This window comes from Podarcis erhardii (assembly GCF_964252035.2).
Source record: "Podarcis erhardii genome assembly, chromosome: 4".
NCBI lineage: Eukaryota > Metazoa > Chordata > Lepidosauria > Squamata > Lacertidae > Podarcis > Podarcis erhardii.
Window position 1 is genome coordinate 97,645,551 of NC_138508.1, and position 16,650 is coordinate 97,662,200.

At 42.2% G+C, this 16,650-nt stretch overlaps 1 long non-coding RNA gene across 1 annotated transcript; it reads left to right on the top strand.

Annotated features, from left to right (window-relative positions):
- Positions 1–917: 917 nt before the first annotated feature.
- LOC309340464 lies at positions 918–7,661 on the top strand. The gene is made up of 3 exons (XR_014156004.1): positions 918–1,169; positions 2,309–2,420; positions 7,154–7,661. It is a non-coding gene; the product is annotated as an uncharacterized lncRNA (long non-coding RNA).
- The last annotated feature ends 8,989 nt before the right edge of the window (positions 7,662–16,650 follow it).

Genomic DNA, 16,650 nt, shown 5'->3' on the forward strand with positions numbered 1-16,650 from the left:
GCCAGTGTGGTGTAGTGGTTAAGAGCGGTGGACTCGTAATCTGGTGAGCTGGGTTTGCTTCCCCGCTCCTCCACATGCAGCTGCTGGGTGAAGTCTCTCATCCTCACTCACCTCACAGAGTGTTTGTTGTGGGGGAGGAAGGGAAAGGAGAATGTTAGCCGCTTTGAGACTCCTTAAAGGGAGTGAAAGGCGGGATATCAAATCCAAACTTTTTTTTTTTTTCTACAAGGCTCAGTCCTAGCATTGTTCTCAGGTGAGGCAGATGGGAGGAATAGTGGCACACACACACACACATAAACACACACAATGGTGGAGAACATTTGGCGAAAATTCAGCAGAGTGGCCTACGCCTTTCAGGAGATGGGAACTGAAACAGCTAGGGATTGATTGAATCTCATTCCATCAACTCTGCTGAAAGGCCAGCTCTGTGGGAGACCTCCTTCCCCTGAACTGTGCCCAGCTGGTCATTGCAATTACTACCATTTAACTTTAAGAACTGGCATCTGACTTTGCTTTTTTCTTCTCCCCATCCCTTTTTCCTTTTGTGTACTGTATTTTAGATGGTAAGCCTTCAGGCAGGGAGTGCGTTGTTCCAAATGATTGTATATAAGCTGCTCTGGGAGCTTTTTTTTTTTAGGCTGAGGAGCGGGTTTAAAAAGAGAAACCAAATCTCAGGGAAAATTGTATTCTGATATGAACATATGAAGAGCCCAGCTGGACTAGACCAAAGGCCCATTTAATCCATCTTCCTGTTCTCATCTCAACCAAATGCCTGTGGGAAGCCCAGAAGACTGACCTGAACACAACACCAACCTCCCCACTTGTGATTTCCAGCAACAGGAAATCAAAAGCATTCTGCTTCCAACATTGGAATTAGAACATAGCCATTGTCAGAGAGCAGGCTGAACAGGAGCTACTCTGTTCAGGAATGATGGGGGTCTCCCCCTCCCCCTGCTTCTGACCAGGATCCTGAAGCTGCCCAGGAGCAGTGGAGCAGTATAGATTTGGAGCAGTGGTTTGCAGAGGGACATAGTTCGGAAGACAACAGCTGGGCAGAACTGAGTGGGGAACAGGTAGGAGAAGATGAACAAGGAGAGAGAGAATTAACAGACTCCCTTTCATTAGAAAGTGTCCAACCGATCAGTCCAAGGTCAAGGAGAGCAGATAAGGTAGCTACACAGAAGACAAAATAGTTGCGAGATCAGGTTGCCAGATGAGGAAGTGATGGGGGTGGCTTCGGGGGAAGTGGGTGGAAACCTTAACTGGGAGCACCTTTCCCCCGAGAATGGAGTCTTTGTTCTTTCGCTGTGAACATTAAACATCTCTTTAACTGGCAAGAGACTATTTTCGCTTTGTTCTGCTTATCCATGGCCAAAGGGAGGAAAGAAGCCGTTTCCCCGAAGCCTGACAGCCATGGATCCTCCATGCATTTGTCTAATCCTGTTTTAAAGTCATCCAAGTTAGTAGTGATTACTACTTCTTGTTCAGCTATGTGCTGTGTGATAAGCTTTGACTCAGCTCTAACCAGGGGCTCTTCTGTTCCAGCCTGATTGAAATGAATAGAATCTATGCATATGTTACCATGTTCTTGCACAGGTTTATTTCAATGGAGCTTGGGCAGGAGAACATCTCAGTGGACTCCATGCTAATGGGTCGGATCCATATGTCTCCCAGTCTACAGTCCTTAATGGCAGCCCAAACCCACAATGTCACCTTGCCTTAGAAGAGACACCTGTCAGCTGTTTCTTTTCCCCAATCTAACCAAGGTGAAGCAATGGACTTTCCATACCATTTCAACTTCAAACTCCCACAGGCTCTGTTCTAAAACCAACAAACTCAAAAATCAAAGGTTTCTGGTTCATATCAGGAGGAGACGCCGAGGATTCTTTGTTGGAAATGAGGGGGCAGGATGGGAGGACAACAATGGAATCCAATTAGGTCACTGTTTTTGAAATGGGTTTTAATCATTGCCAAGCAGCAATGAGGCAAAACGCAATCAAAGTCGCATCTGGAAATTAGATTGTGGTCAGGTTATTCTTAGCGGAATGTTTGAAAGGCAATTATCGGTGCTTAAAGCAAAAATAGATGAACTGGTGCAAAGCTTGAATGACCAACTGGCACAGAACCAGACATTATTGTTTTGAGATATAGATATATATAAACCCTCTGTGGGAAAATATAGTTGCCACAACACCAAGGAACATATAGTTCAAGTTAGGTTATGAGAAAGAGGCTTCTGTATCTCTGTGGCCCGTGACAATAATCTCAGTTGATACTGTGGCATGTTATTTTGCCTGTGTGTGACTAGGAATGAGCTAATCGGCTACCTCAGATGATAATGGAAATGCTCTAGGATCATACAGCAGGCAACAAGGTTCAAATAGCTCCTTGAAGAATGAGTCATTTTAATAACTTTTAAGGTGAGTTGGTATGATAGATGCTTGAGAAATCTGTGCAGCAACACATCCCATAGTAAACTTGCCCAATCTGCAGCTCCTGGAATAAAGTGCAGATCAGAATGTGGAACCTTCCAGAAACTGTACTCCTGTTAGGCATGTTACTTCAAACCTCGCTAATTCACACTACCTGCAACAGTTTGTGAACCCAAATCCAGGTATGCTTTGAAATGCACACAATTCTGCAAATTTTGTGCTGCACTTTCCCGACCAAAATAAATGTGTAGAAATGCAGGTCTTGTAGGAAAGCATGCATGAAGATGCATGTATACCAGGAGACATGTGAGCAGCTGGCAGAATTGCGACAGAAATGTACCGTGAGGGAGAAGTGCACACTACAATGCTGATGAATTTTCATGAGAACATTAAAAGAAGAGGAACACAGATATGTAAATGTGGCAAACTGGACTTGAGATTGGAAAAAAGTAAAGTTCAGAGATTGACACATCCATCCACCCTTTGAATTCGTCCATCCTTAACTCTTGTCAAAATGGAGGGAGGTAGTCTGAAGGCTGTCTTCATTCTTCCCCTTTAAAAACAATTTTTTCTTCTTCTCCTTCTTCTTCTTCTTCTTCTATTATTATTATTGTTATTGTTGTTATTATTATCATTATCATCATTATTGTTATTAATTCTAGGCATAGAGTGTAAGCTGAAAATGTGTCTCAATGTCACTGGAAGTAGTGGCACATGAAGACATGCTGTTCCTCCCACAAGAATTGTACAAGAAAAACTATGGTTGTCCCCATATATTGATGGAGGCAGCCATGCATTCCCCATACAATGACCCCAGTAGCCTTCAAGTGACAACATATGAGGAAAATATGGCTACTCTCTTTGGTGTATGACGGCAGCCATCTTTCTTTGCCATACAATGGCTGTAGAAAGGACAGCACATCATAACATACTACCACTTCCAGATACATTTTAGGACACGTTTCAAATCCCTGTAGCAGACACTTTCCTTCACAGCCACTCCAAGTGGCTGGAAATTCTTAGAGACCGAGCGAGAGAGGAAAATTGTAAGTACTATTTGAAACTATTTCATATGAGATGGAACAGACTTTCAGACGGATGAATTGTGAGGGCGGCAGTGGGACGTTTTGCTTTAGTTTCAGAAACATCTCCAGCCACCCCGATACCTATATCTGTAGACAGAGCAATGTGTGCAGGCAAGGTTGGAGGAACCATCAAATACAAAGACCTGCTAGTCATATGCTTGTCAAACAACAGATGGAAGGGAGGGCGACTCCAGGGCTGACATCTTCCTTCTGCCTATTCTGGGAGTGTGTTGGGAGAATGGAAGGACATTGGATCTGGTAGCCCCAAAGTCTCTCCTAATATGCATATAGCACAGCTCCTTCTTTATTTTTTTATTTTGCCTGCAACTGCTGTCAGAGCAGTGGTGGCAAAGGTACAACAAGGATGATTGTAAAGGCTAAATGCCTTGAACCTATAAACTAGTTATGTTTCAGTTGTAGTCATCCAACAGGAGGAGTTTGAGTTGGTGCCTTGTCCGTTTTTAAAGAAGAGCTACAAAGAAGATCGATATCCCACTTGCAGCTAGAGAGCAGCTACAGACTTGTTTGAAGTGGCTATGGGCTCTAAGTAAGATTTAGGAGATACTGTATGCACTCTGAGTACATATTTCAGAAGTGTCCAAGAACTGTTCTGGAAAGCCAATTACGTTACAAAGCTGCAAGGCTTCCAGACAGGTTGACTACCTCTGCCCCTATTAATTGCTTACCTTTGATACAAGTGCACGGAAGATACTTTTTGACACACAACAGACCTTGTTTAGCACCCAAACAAAAATACATGAAGGAACCCGTACATCTAAATTTTAATTTTAACTCCGCATTAACTGATGGAAACACTGATTGCAATGTTATCACTACAGACTACAGAGGTGAGGAGACCATGGATTCAAAGGCTGGGTATAGTCTTTGGGACTTCCTTGCTGCTCACAAACCCCACAGCAATTAATCTTCCCCTCCCCATGCACTGCAACCCCACTGAAATTCACACACAATGATTAAGGTAGAAAGCATCCCTCTATGGGCGCCAAAGAAATGCTGTTCCATTGTGCTAATTGCTGTGTGGGTAGAATACCTTTGTGGAGATTCAAGAGGTAAGAAAGGGATATTGTTTCCATTAAAATCACACATAATCCAGCATTCAGGCTTAAAAAAAGAAGGTGAAATGTTTTCCCACACACACCTTATTGCTATGTGTGCATTTGAATGTGGACGTGGTCTGGTGTGTTGTATGCATGTGAGTGTATGTGTTTGGTGGGGTATGTGTTGTACGCCATTTTATTTGGCTCTTCCAGCCAGGGGCATGTGACCCCTGTAAGGCTTGCCATGCGGGAATGTGCCTGTTTAGGGTGAAAGAGATTCTCCATCCCTAATGTCTTGCCAGGAGACAGAGTGAAACATGCTTAAGTTACAAGACAAATGTAGCTGTGAAGAGAACGTGTCATCGCACAGCTCCAAGTTAGTATAATTTCTCCCTTGGGAGCTTTCATTACAAAGCAGAAAGAAACAATCCCAAGAAAGATAGGTGCCTTCAGACTGGTGTTTACTTGATATATTTGAGGTTTTTGTGGGGGAAACAATTCACTGAGAATCTATTTAGAATTTTTACTCTGGCTCGACGGACTCCAAATTTATTTCACCTAGTATGAAAATGTAAACATCTATTTGATGATGGACAGCACTAATCCATTTTAAGAGCTTTTAAACCATCTACAAGAATGTTTACAAGGTTTCAAGATTTCAGTCTCAGTTTATCTGTCAGATAATGTTGGTACAGTGTTTGCCAAGCATCTGGTAGCAGAGGCTCATTTTTTCTCTGAAAATAAAGTTTTGCGTCCACATGAAAATTGGAAGCATACTTCAATCATTCTCCCAAAATATTTATTTTTAGAGCGTGTAAGCGTAAGAAGCACCTCTCCTTGGGAGCACCCCATTCTGTGTTTCTGCATGAATCACACTGCTGGGTGTATATCTAAATAGGGAGAGGCGATCAGTGATTCATGCAGAGACATAGCTGGCCGCCTCCTCTGTGAATAATTTTGTACCTCTCCATCAGGAGTGAGTAAATGAACCAGTCACACTGCCCAGGACAGAAATGGTGGCAAGCTTATTTCACTCACCCACGTAAGGTGAATTATAGGGAATAAGGAATGGCTGACATTTAAGCTACTCTCTCATCATTTCCTGCATTTCTCTCATGAATGCTAGCATGACCCTGGAACACAGTTTGGGAATTATTTTGTTAAAAGACTATGCATCAGACTATTGAACATTCATCTCGTTCCACACAGACCATATCCTCATTATTTATTTATTTTTTTGAAACTGAACTAGTCATAGTGGTTGTCAGCCAAAATATTTTGGGGACATTTTGTTGTATTTCATTGGGGAGGGAACCACACACATCTTGAGGAGTTTCCTCAGAAATTCAAGCCTAGGTTTATGATCACCAACCACAACAAGCATTTACGCCTTACTTTTAAAAAGGATTTATGAGTTCTTCCATTAATGAACACCTCTCCTGTTCTGTTTCTGGGAGCTTGACAAGAGTGTGACCAGGAGTGTGTCTTCTTCTTCTTCTTCTTCTTCTTCTTCTTCTTCTTCTTCTTCTTCTTCTGTATGGGGGAAGGAACACCAAGCTACCTTATAGCATTGTTTTAGGAGTTACTGCGATAACATGCATAAGCATTGCAAAACATTATAGTGTGATGGACAGGAACTGGAGAAAGACATAGAATCATAGAGCTGGAGAGAACCTCAAAGTTCATCTAGCCCAATGCAGGAAATTCACCACTGCAGCAACACTGATAACTGGTCATTCGGCCTTTACTTAAAAACGTCTCATGATGGAGAGTCCACCAGCTTTAGAGACAGTCTATTCCACTGTTGAACAACTTGCACCATCATGAAGTTCTCCTGAAGTTCTCCTGAATGTTTAATCTAAAGCCCTTTTATTCTAATTTGAATTCATTGGTTCAATACTTGGAGTGTTAGGGGAGGGGCAACATGTTGTGCTCTGGGGTAGTTTGTCCACCTATATTGTGAATTTTTGTGTTTTTTAAATTGTAAACCACCTTGTGATCTTCAGAGGAAGGGTAGAATGAAAATTATTATTATTAATAATAATAATAATAATAATAATAATAATAATGCAGTCAACCACTAAATAAACCAGCAGACACTGAGCCAGTTGCTATCTCACAGAACTGTTGGAAGCCACAGTAGAAAACCAGCAGGATACAAATGTGATTTATTGATAGGCATGTATCTATTTACATAAGATAGTAGATGCTAATTTTTATCAGTCTCTCTCTCTCTCTCTCTCTCTCTCTCTCTCTCTCCTCTCTCTATCTCTCTCTGTGTGTGTGTCTGTGTGTGTACACACACCCCAGAGTGACAACAAGTGGAAGTGATGGGGTGTGCCTCTGCTGCCCATTGTCTACTGGCTTGAATGTCGCAGAGGAATGTAATTTATTGAGCTCTGCAATGCTGCAAGCCATCTCAAGGGAGCGATTTTATATTTAAAAATGAAGGCTGTAAAGCAAGGGGAGCAGATGTTCATCTCGCTTTGCTCGTGGGAATTCTGATTGCTGCATTGGTTTGCATTCCGTGATGAGTGGGAGCGTTAACTGCTGGGCTTTTCTTTTATTGCTGTTGCAGAATTTCCACCTCCAGCACTTTCAGATCTCAGGTGCTTACTGCGTAGAGAATTCTTCTATACCGCTGGGAAACAAGTTCTGACTCAGAGAGGGCACCACTGCAGTCAGGGAACCAGAACAAATGAGTGCTACTTTTCTGCAGAATTAGCTAAAGGCTACATTTGATATGTACAAGCAGGTAACTTTAGGAGGTTTCTTTTTTAAAAAGATACCTCCTGCCGGGATTCCCCCCACCCATCCATTCCATCACGTTTTCAACATCCGTCAGCCACAGAAAGCTTGCTTTATAGACTCCATGTGCCTTGCTCACATTTTGAGCATCAGCCAGAAGACCAGAAGAAAACTCCCACCAATCATCAGCTGCAATGAACAGCAAATCTGCAGGGCAATTTGTACAGCCAGCCTTGAATTGATTCTTCCAGTTAAAATCGTTACCAGGTAATGCTTCAGATAGTTTAAGGGGCTGCATTGTGTTAACAAAGTTCATATAATACCCTTCCTTCCTTCCTTCCTTCCTTCCCACCGGAACACTTCCAACCTCCCTTGGAAATGTGCAGGAAGGTAGAATGTGCACAAACTGAATAACATCAAGAGATGCTGCATGTGACTCAGACATGTATAATCAGCAATGAGTATCTGCAAATGCAGATTATTCAGAGATGTTCCACACATGTACACAGTTAATATGTGCAGGCTCTGTATTACTAGTCTCTAGGCAGTCTGCAAGCCCCACAGATAATGCATGCATTGAACAGCCAACCCTAACAGACATTGTACACCTGTGGTCTTTCTCCTAGACTGTAAACTGTAGACTGTAGACTGTAAACTCCTAGACTGTAGACTGTCTACAGATGAAGGGCAGTTGAATGAATGAATGAATGAATGATGACTGACTGACTCCATTTGGAGACTATGCATGGGGTATGTGTTCATAATATATCAGTTTGAGTTCATTTGTGTGAATTCGCTGGATTATCACTAACCACAATGTTTACACCAGTGTTTAAACATGCATGATCTTCATTAGAAGCAAACTGTAATATAACATGATAACTTGCATGCATGAACAGGCCATCCCAGATATAACTGGGCAGGCAGAACTTTCATAGTGGAATTCATAGTGTATAAAGCCCTAAATGACTTAGGATCCAAATTTCTGAAAGATTGCCTCCTTCCCTACTGACATTTCCAGGTGTTAAGATCAACAAAGGTTGTTCCACCTCCATCCGATGTTTGAAGCGGTGCCTCAGGAGAGCACCATTCTCCGGCAGCCCCTGAGTTGCAGGGGCTGGACTAGATGATCCTCTGGGTCCTTCCAACTCTGTGATTCTAAGTTGTGTAAGTCCCTCCCCACAGAGGCACATTTGGCTTCTTCACTATACAGCTTTTTATTGTAAGTTATTAAACTGTTTTTAAGTCTGAATTTCAAATTGCTGTAACTTGCCCTGGGATCTGCTGGTGAAGGACAGGTAATAATAATAATAATAATAATAATAATAATAATAATAATAATATATCACCACATCACCTCAACTATGCTGCTTTTTAGTGGAGTTGGTTCACACCTTAAGCCACTGGGCTCAAGAAATAAAGCAAAGGTAAAGGGACTCCTGACCATTAGGTCCAGTCGTGGCCGACTCTGGGGTTGCAGCGCTCATCTCACTTTACTGGCTGAGGGAGCCGGCGTACAGCTTCCGGGTATGAGGCCAGCATGACTAAGCCGCTTCTGGTGAACCAGAGCAGCGCATGGAAACACCATTTACCTCCCCTCTGGAGAGGTACCTATTTATCTACTTGCACTCTGACATGCTTTCGAACTGCTAGGTTGGCAGAAGAGGGACTGAGCAACGGGAGCTCACTCCATTGCGGGGATTTGAACCGCCGACCTTCTGATCGGCAAGTCCTAGGCTCTGTGGTTTAACCCACAGCGCCACCCCGTCCCTGGCTCAAGAAATAGACCTGATAAATGCAATATCATGGAGAAACTGTGTAAGTCAGGACTCAGTCGCAAGCCTCCCTCTGTGTTGGATTATTTCAGTCAGGATAACTTGGTTCTCTAGATTATGCACTGTTGCGTTTTTAACTACTGACTATTGCTCTATTAACTTTTCCTGAAGAATTATCCACAGCATGTTTATCCACCACGGAGTGATTTCTGCCACAATTCCCACGAGGGATTCCTGAGGCCTTGTGCCAGGGAGGGAACGGTGTGCCAGTGATCACAGAGCCCTGTGGAGATTCTGATGCCAGCTCATTGCTATGCAATTCCTTCAGCAGAACTATTCCCACAACATGTTTTTATAAGAATCCACCATGGGAACTGTGCCTGGAATTTCATGAGTGGGTGCTTACATAATACCCTTCTGTTGCTATTTCCATGGAGGGCTGGGACCTCAGCTACCCTAGAAATAGTCCTCAGAAACAAATTCATTTCACATCTCAGCCACGTCATGAGCTGTTGAGATTAACTTTCAAAAGTGCCTGTCTCTCAAACCCAGCCTGTCATCTGTCATATGGCAATAATAATTACCTCAGGGGTAGACAACATAGTGTGCAACGTATGTTGTGGGACCACACTTCCCACTAACTATTGGGCATCCTGGCTGGGGCTCATGGGACTTGTAGTCAGACAACTGTAGGGACCTGTAGTCAGACCCCTGGCTGGGGCTCATGGGACTGTGTAGTCAGGATAAGATAGGCATGAACTGGCTGCTCAAGGTCTCTGGAATTACGTATACAGTGGCACCTTCGTTCTCAAACTTAATCCATTAAGGAAGTCCATTCCAAAACCAAAGCGTTCCAAAACCAAGGCACACTTTCCCATAGAAAGTAATGCAAAACGGATTAAGCCATTCCAGACATTTAAAAACAACCCCTAAAATAGCAATTTAACATGAATTTTGCTATCTAACGAGACCATTGATCCATAAAATGAAAGCAATACTCAATGTACTGTACTATAAATAAGGCAGTATTGTGTGATGATAAAAATTAAAATTGCAATTTTGTCTTACCTGCACTGATGATAGTCATTGTTTGGATGGGGGCTTTTATCTATTTCTGCAGTCAATCAATCAATCAATCAGTAGCTGAGCTGGGTTCCACACAGTCACAAAAACAAATGAACCGAAAAAGCCTCAAAAACAAATATGCAAAATAAATAACAAAAACAAAAGCACCAAACTTAATCCATTCCGGAAGTCCGTTTGACTTCCAAAATGTTCAAAAATAAAGGTGCAGCTTCTGATTGGTGCAGGCATCCCAGAAACAATAGCCAACAGCTGCATCGGACGTTCGGCTTCTGAAAAACATTCAAAAACCGGAACACTTACTTCTGGGTTTTTGGCGTTTGGGAACCAAAGTGTTTGAGAACCAAGGTACCACTGTACTCTATTGCTGCAGATCTTTCCTTGGATGTTTGTCATTATTTAATTTGTTGCAATTGGCAGGGGTAATTTTGTTTTACTGTTTGCTGATTTTTAAGCATGTTTTCTTGTTAACACTATATGTGGAATGGATTATCAGATTTTGCTAATTGTTTTGTGTTGTCATAAAATGACAATGTGCTTTAGATTGTCTGCTTTGTCCTTTCTCTGAGTTGCAACTCTTCCTTAATAGAGGAATGTAGAAAGGATGAATGCAAATTAATAATGAAATGACCATTTGATGCAATAAATAATTCTGCTGAATTACATGAGTGACAGGATAAAGACACAACACAGAGAGACATGGCCCTGCTCCAAGCATGCTTCCTAGAAAGTTGCGGAGCAATTCTATGTGCTAGAAGCTGACATAGAGCTAGCTACTCTAAGTCAAGTCAGTGTAAAGTTACATCAGACCCAAATGCCTTTCAGAAGCAAGGTTGCTGCTCTGCCTAAGCCTGGCAGAAGGGAAACAAGCTCTTAAAATAGTGTTGTGCTGGGTTGCCAATTTGGCTCAGCTAGCTGATCCCCAAATGAGCAGGAATTATTAAGTTATGCTGGCACAATGTCAGCTGAGCTGAGGTTGGGGACTTTAAGCTGGCTGAGCCAGAGATACACGGCATATTAAACTGCTCATCCTGTTGGATCTGGGCATAGGATTCCCCCTAAGCGCCACTGAATTAAATTTACTGAAGCAAATTTTATTTTGATAAAATATTGTTCTCTGTGTTCCTGGTTTTTATTTGATGTTTTCATCTGATTTTTTAAATTTATTTTAAAAATGCTATAAGCTGCCTTTAAACTCATCTGCCGGAAAAGCAGCCTATTAATACTTAAAAAATAAGTGTACACAAGATTGCAAGCACAATGGGTCGCTAGCTTGATACTGCTAGTGTGCTAATGAAAAAAGAAATGGAAAAATAAGAAGAAATCTGTGATAGAGAAATGGACTAGGAAAGTATGGTATATGATGTAAATGTGTAAAATTATAGCGATAAATAGTATGGACAGATAGGAAAAATGTAGCCACTGTATTTCTGTAAGCTATTTTATCACATATACTGGGCAGTATTACTAAACCAAGGGAAATTTATTTATGTACATATTTACATTTCGATCCTGCCTATCTCCTCAGGAGAATGTACATACAGTTCTCAGGAAGTTACTCAACTAGACACTAATCAGATCCAGACCTCCTTAACTTCAACAAGAGGGTTACTTCATGTGCCTTCAGACTTTATCATGGTACAAAAAGACTCAATTAGAAGTATTAGCAATGCTGTATTATTTATTTAGATTATTTCTATGACAGCAGGCCACCAAGGTGATCGACGATAAGAGAAAATTAATCCATAATAAACATGTGCTTCGTTTTTAAAGGCAGTAGTAGCTTGTGAAAGCTTGCAGGGAAGGGGACAATTATGGGAAATGTTCATTCTCCAGGCCTCGGGTGTCGCTGCTGCTGTTGGTGTGACTCTACCAACTTAAATATAGTGACTGAAGATCATCAATTATACCACCCAATGCACCGTTACAATTCAGTTATTTAAATCATCATAATAACATATACACAAATGAGATAAAATAACCATGAAGCCTTTTTCAATCAAGGTGTAGTGGGGCAGACAAATGTGATTATGAATGAAGTTGATATAAATTAACCTTTTGCCATGTAGAATATATAACTGGATTTCCATTTAAAACCACTTTATTGCCTGCTTGAACAAAAGCCATATCAATACCTTACAGATTCCACTCCAGATGAAATTATGCCATTACACCTGTCTTGTTGGCAGACAATGTATGGTTTTCAGAACAGCTGAGTTGCTATCCATATATATATATATATATATATATATATATATATGCAAAACCAAGAGATTTAGACAGATAGACAGGCAAAGGGAAAAGGCTAAAGGCATAGAAATATTAAAGGCCAAAGCGATCAGGCTTGCAAAACTGAAAGGACAAGTGTAAAAGTACCCAAGAAAAAGGACTTGACCTTTTCTCTGTAACAGTGCGGGTAAAATAGATAAGGCTCACACAGAGGTTGATTGCAGAGCCCAGTGGCACTGAAAGTACCAGCAAAAGAAAAGAAAAGGAGAAGCATTTTGTTCTGCGTCACTGATTTGAACATCCCACTGGTGGCTTACATACAACAGAAACTTGTGGCAGCAAGTTAACTCTAAATAGTGGGGCCGGCTCAAGATTTACTGTGCATCTGTGAATGACAGACCAGTTGCCTTCCGATGCCTTGCAGTGGGTGCCTTTCTGATAAGAAGCCCTTTCTTATTTTGTACGTTTTCTGTATTGCTATCCTGCCCTTCACCAAAAGGTTCACAGGCCCAAACTCAACATGTATTTTAAAAACATGCAATAGATAAAAAGGTAAAGGACCCCCAGATGGTTAAGTCCAGTCAAAGGCAACTATGGGGTTGCGGCACTCATCTCGCTTTCAGGCCGAAGGAGCCGGCGTTTGTCCACAGACAGCTTTCCGGGTCATGACTAAACCGCTTCTGGCGCTTTGGGACACCGTGATGGAAACCAGAGTGCACAGAAACGCCGTTTACCTTCCCGCCACAGCACTATCTATCTATCTACTAGCACTGGTGTGCTTTCGAACTGTTAGGTTGGCAGAAGCTGGGACACACAACAGGAGCTTACCCTGTCACGGGGATTCAAACTACTGACATTCTGATTGGCAAGCCCAATAGGCTCAGTGGTTTAGACCACAGTGCCACCCACAATGACCGCTCCCCACTTAAAACGGGGGGCGCCCTTTGCGTGGAAGCGTGCAGCCCTGGATCTGGAGTGGCCCCATCAGCATAGGCTTTGCCTTCCCTCAGGTGGGATACCTGGAGGTCCCCGCCTACCCCAGTGAGTTGTCCAATCCCACCTGGGGGAAGCGTTGCCAGGGAAACCAGGCCGGGTAGGGGGAGGGATTACCTGCCCACACAATAGAGGGTGGATCTTACCTGGTAATCCTCACTTGGCTCCAGAGCTTCTCCCACCCTACCCACCCATAACCCTGATGCTCCCTAGGTCCCCGGCTGGGGACTGGGGAGGGAGAACGCCCAATGCCTGAGCCAAGGTCTACCCACATTTGAAATTTAATAAAGTTGTGGCCAATTTAATCCCATAGCACGTTGTCTAGAGTCGTTATTCCACATGACGGGGGGACCACTCGGGATCTGGGGACTCCGCCTGTCCGCGCAGTAGAATACGAGAGGATACCAAAACACCTTCTTGGAAGGAGGCGGTGCTGGCAAAGGTGAAACAGGTGGGATTTTTAAAAATCACTGCTGTACCACTCACTTCATAAAAAAGCACTGATAGATATCTACTGATCTCATCCAATAACACTTTACCTTGATTCAATGCTTTTTGAAGAAATTGTAGGTGAGGTCAGGTTGAATGAAGGTCTATTTCAGCAGGTGCCAAGTGGGCATCTGCCAGGAAACCAAACCGAGCAGAAGGCCCATGAGCCCTGCAGATCCACCATCCTCACTTTGTACCCAGAACACTCCGCCGAAAGGCAACAGGAGAGTGTTATTGGTTTGTGTATCCCACCTACCCTTTGTTACACATGAACAAAAGATGAGGAAATATGTCACCAAAAATAAGGTAAAAGAGGGACACAGATTTGAATAAAACATGCATGTGCTAATGTATTTTTAGAAATAATTACAATAATTTTAATAAAAATACAATACATCTTACCACAGTGGGGGAATACAGTGACCAGGTGAGCTATGAGCCTCCTTAGTCTGCTGTCCAGGTGCTAATTCTTCTTACCTTATAGTTATTTATCTTTAAACTGGTATTCAGCAAGACAACAAGTGGGCTGTCCTCTATAAAGTAGGACTCATGCTGACCTCATCATATTTTGCGTACCATCCCAGGATCCGGCAAACTGGATTTCCAAAAACTGGATTTCAGAGAACCTGATTTCCCCACCCAGAATCTTTCTGCCATTAGAAATATCTGTTCCCACTTCTAAATACATGTTTTTAGAACCCCACAGTTCTGTCCCCTATTAAATGTTAACCGGGAATAAAGAATAGCTAGAGAAAGAGAGAGAGAGAGAGAGAGAGAGAGAGAGAGAGAAAATATTTTTATGGACATACAGTGGTACCTCGGGTTAAGTACTTAATTCGTTCCGGAGGTCTGTTCTTAACCTGAAACTGTTCTTAACCTGAAGCACCACTTTAGCTAATGGTGCCTCCTGCTGCCGCCGCGCCGCCGGAGCCCGATTTCTGTTCTCATCCTGAAGCAAAGTTCTTAACCCGAGGTAATATTTCTGGGTTAGCGGAGTCTGTAACCTGAAGCGTCTGTAACTTGAAGCGCCTGTAACCCAAGGTACAACTGTATATTTTATATATTTATTCTGTTCCAGAACCTAAACAGCACAGCAGAGCAGAACAGTAACTTGCAACATAATTCTATGCAACTCTACTTTGATGTAAGTGCTGTTTAGTTCAAGGAAACCTACTTCCTGGCAAGTGTGTATCAGATTGCAGCCTTAATCAGGCTCACAACTACATCTCCAAATGCTGCAACAATGAACAAGCTAAATGATGGTGAGAATACACAGGGGGCTTTTCTTCTACCAAAAAGAAAAAAAGTTCATTGAGTTGAAGAATTACCCACTTGAATCCAATTATTGAAACGGATGACTCTGTCTGACTGTTGTCTCAGCCTTAAAGGAGACAATTACTCAGCTAATTATATTCTGGCTGGCTAAAAATTACATCGCTGTTTTGAACACGTATGGCAATTTTCTGAACTTGATGTACTAAACTGTTGAGCAGTGCCACTGCATGTGCCTCTCAGTGATTAAAAGCCCCCCACAGGGTAGCTTCTCCCAATCAGTTCAAGACCAGCTTAGTTCTCTTTGTTATAGGAATTCTTTAATGCACTCTGATGCCAGGAAAATACTTCATGTCATGATGCAATGCAATGAACAAGCCAAGCTGACTGTGACTCTTCAAGCAGCAGCCTGAGCCTTGGTTGCCTGTGAGCCAGGATTCAGAAAGGTCAGAGGTCTTTGCTAGTGGCTTCTTGAGAGAAGTTTCCTGCCCAACAAATTCCTAGTCCCCTTTGCTCTGTACATACATTGATAACTGTAATAATAAATGCGTGAGACTCCGCCTCTGATTTAGTTGCATTTGTCAGAAAGTCTGAAGCCAGCCCCTGCATATATTCTAAAGTGTGCGAATAGATCACAACTGAGGATCTAGTTCACAGTTTGGTACCAGTTCAGTTGTCACTTTGATGAACTGGCCACTGGTCACAGGCCATTGCAGTTTACATCTTGTTATATTCTCCTATTGGTCTTGTTCGTTGTCAAAAATAATATCATTGGGTTCCCCCACCCAATGGTGTTAAATTGTTATATTTTATGCCATTTGCTGCATGATGTTATCACCATATGTTTCCTGGTTTGTTTGTCTTAATTGAAAAATCTATGAGGCAGGTGCTTGCCCATCTTTGTCTGTCTGAGAAGAGAGCAAGTTCCCTTTCCCGCACAATTAAATGAAGCTTGTGCAGTTGAATTTTGTCCCCAGCTTTGTAATGTTGAACATGGAAAGCTGAACCCAATTCAGCTTCAAAACTTGGAGTTCCTGAACTTACAGTTTGCCCTTTTGAAGTTAACCAACCCAAAACTGATCGTGCTGGATGCTCCACCAACATCACCATAGCAATCTCATGGATTCACATCATTAATGAAAAACATAATGCAGAGAGGTTTTTTAAACAACTAATGATGACCCATGGTTTGCGGTGCATGTGTTACAGGTCTCTGTCAATTATTAAATATCATCTGAAACATCTTTCAAGCAGAGAAAACATGTCAGTGCAACACAAATAAACCCTGCTTTGAGTTAAAGTGACAGAGGGCTAAAAAAGAAAAGAAAAGAGGGGCATGATCAGGATAATAATAATAATAATAATAATAATAATAATAATACAGTCGTACCTTAGTTGACAAACGCCTTGCAACTCAAAAGTTTAGGCTCCCGAACGCCACAAACCCAGAAGTTAGTTTTCCGGTTTGGGAACGTTCTTTGGAACC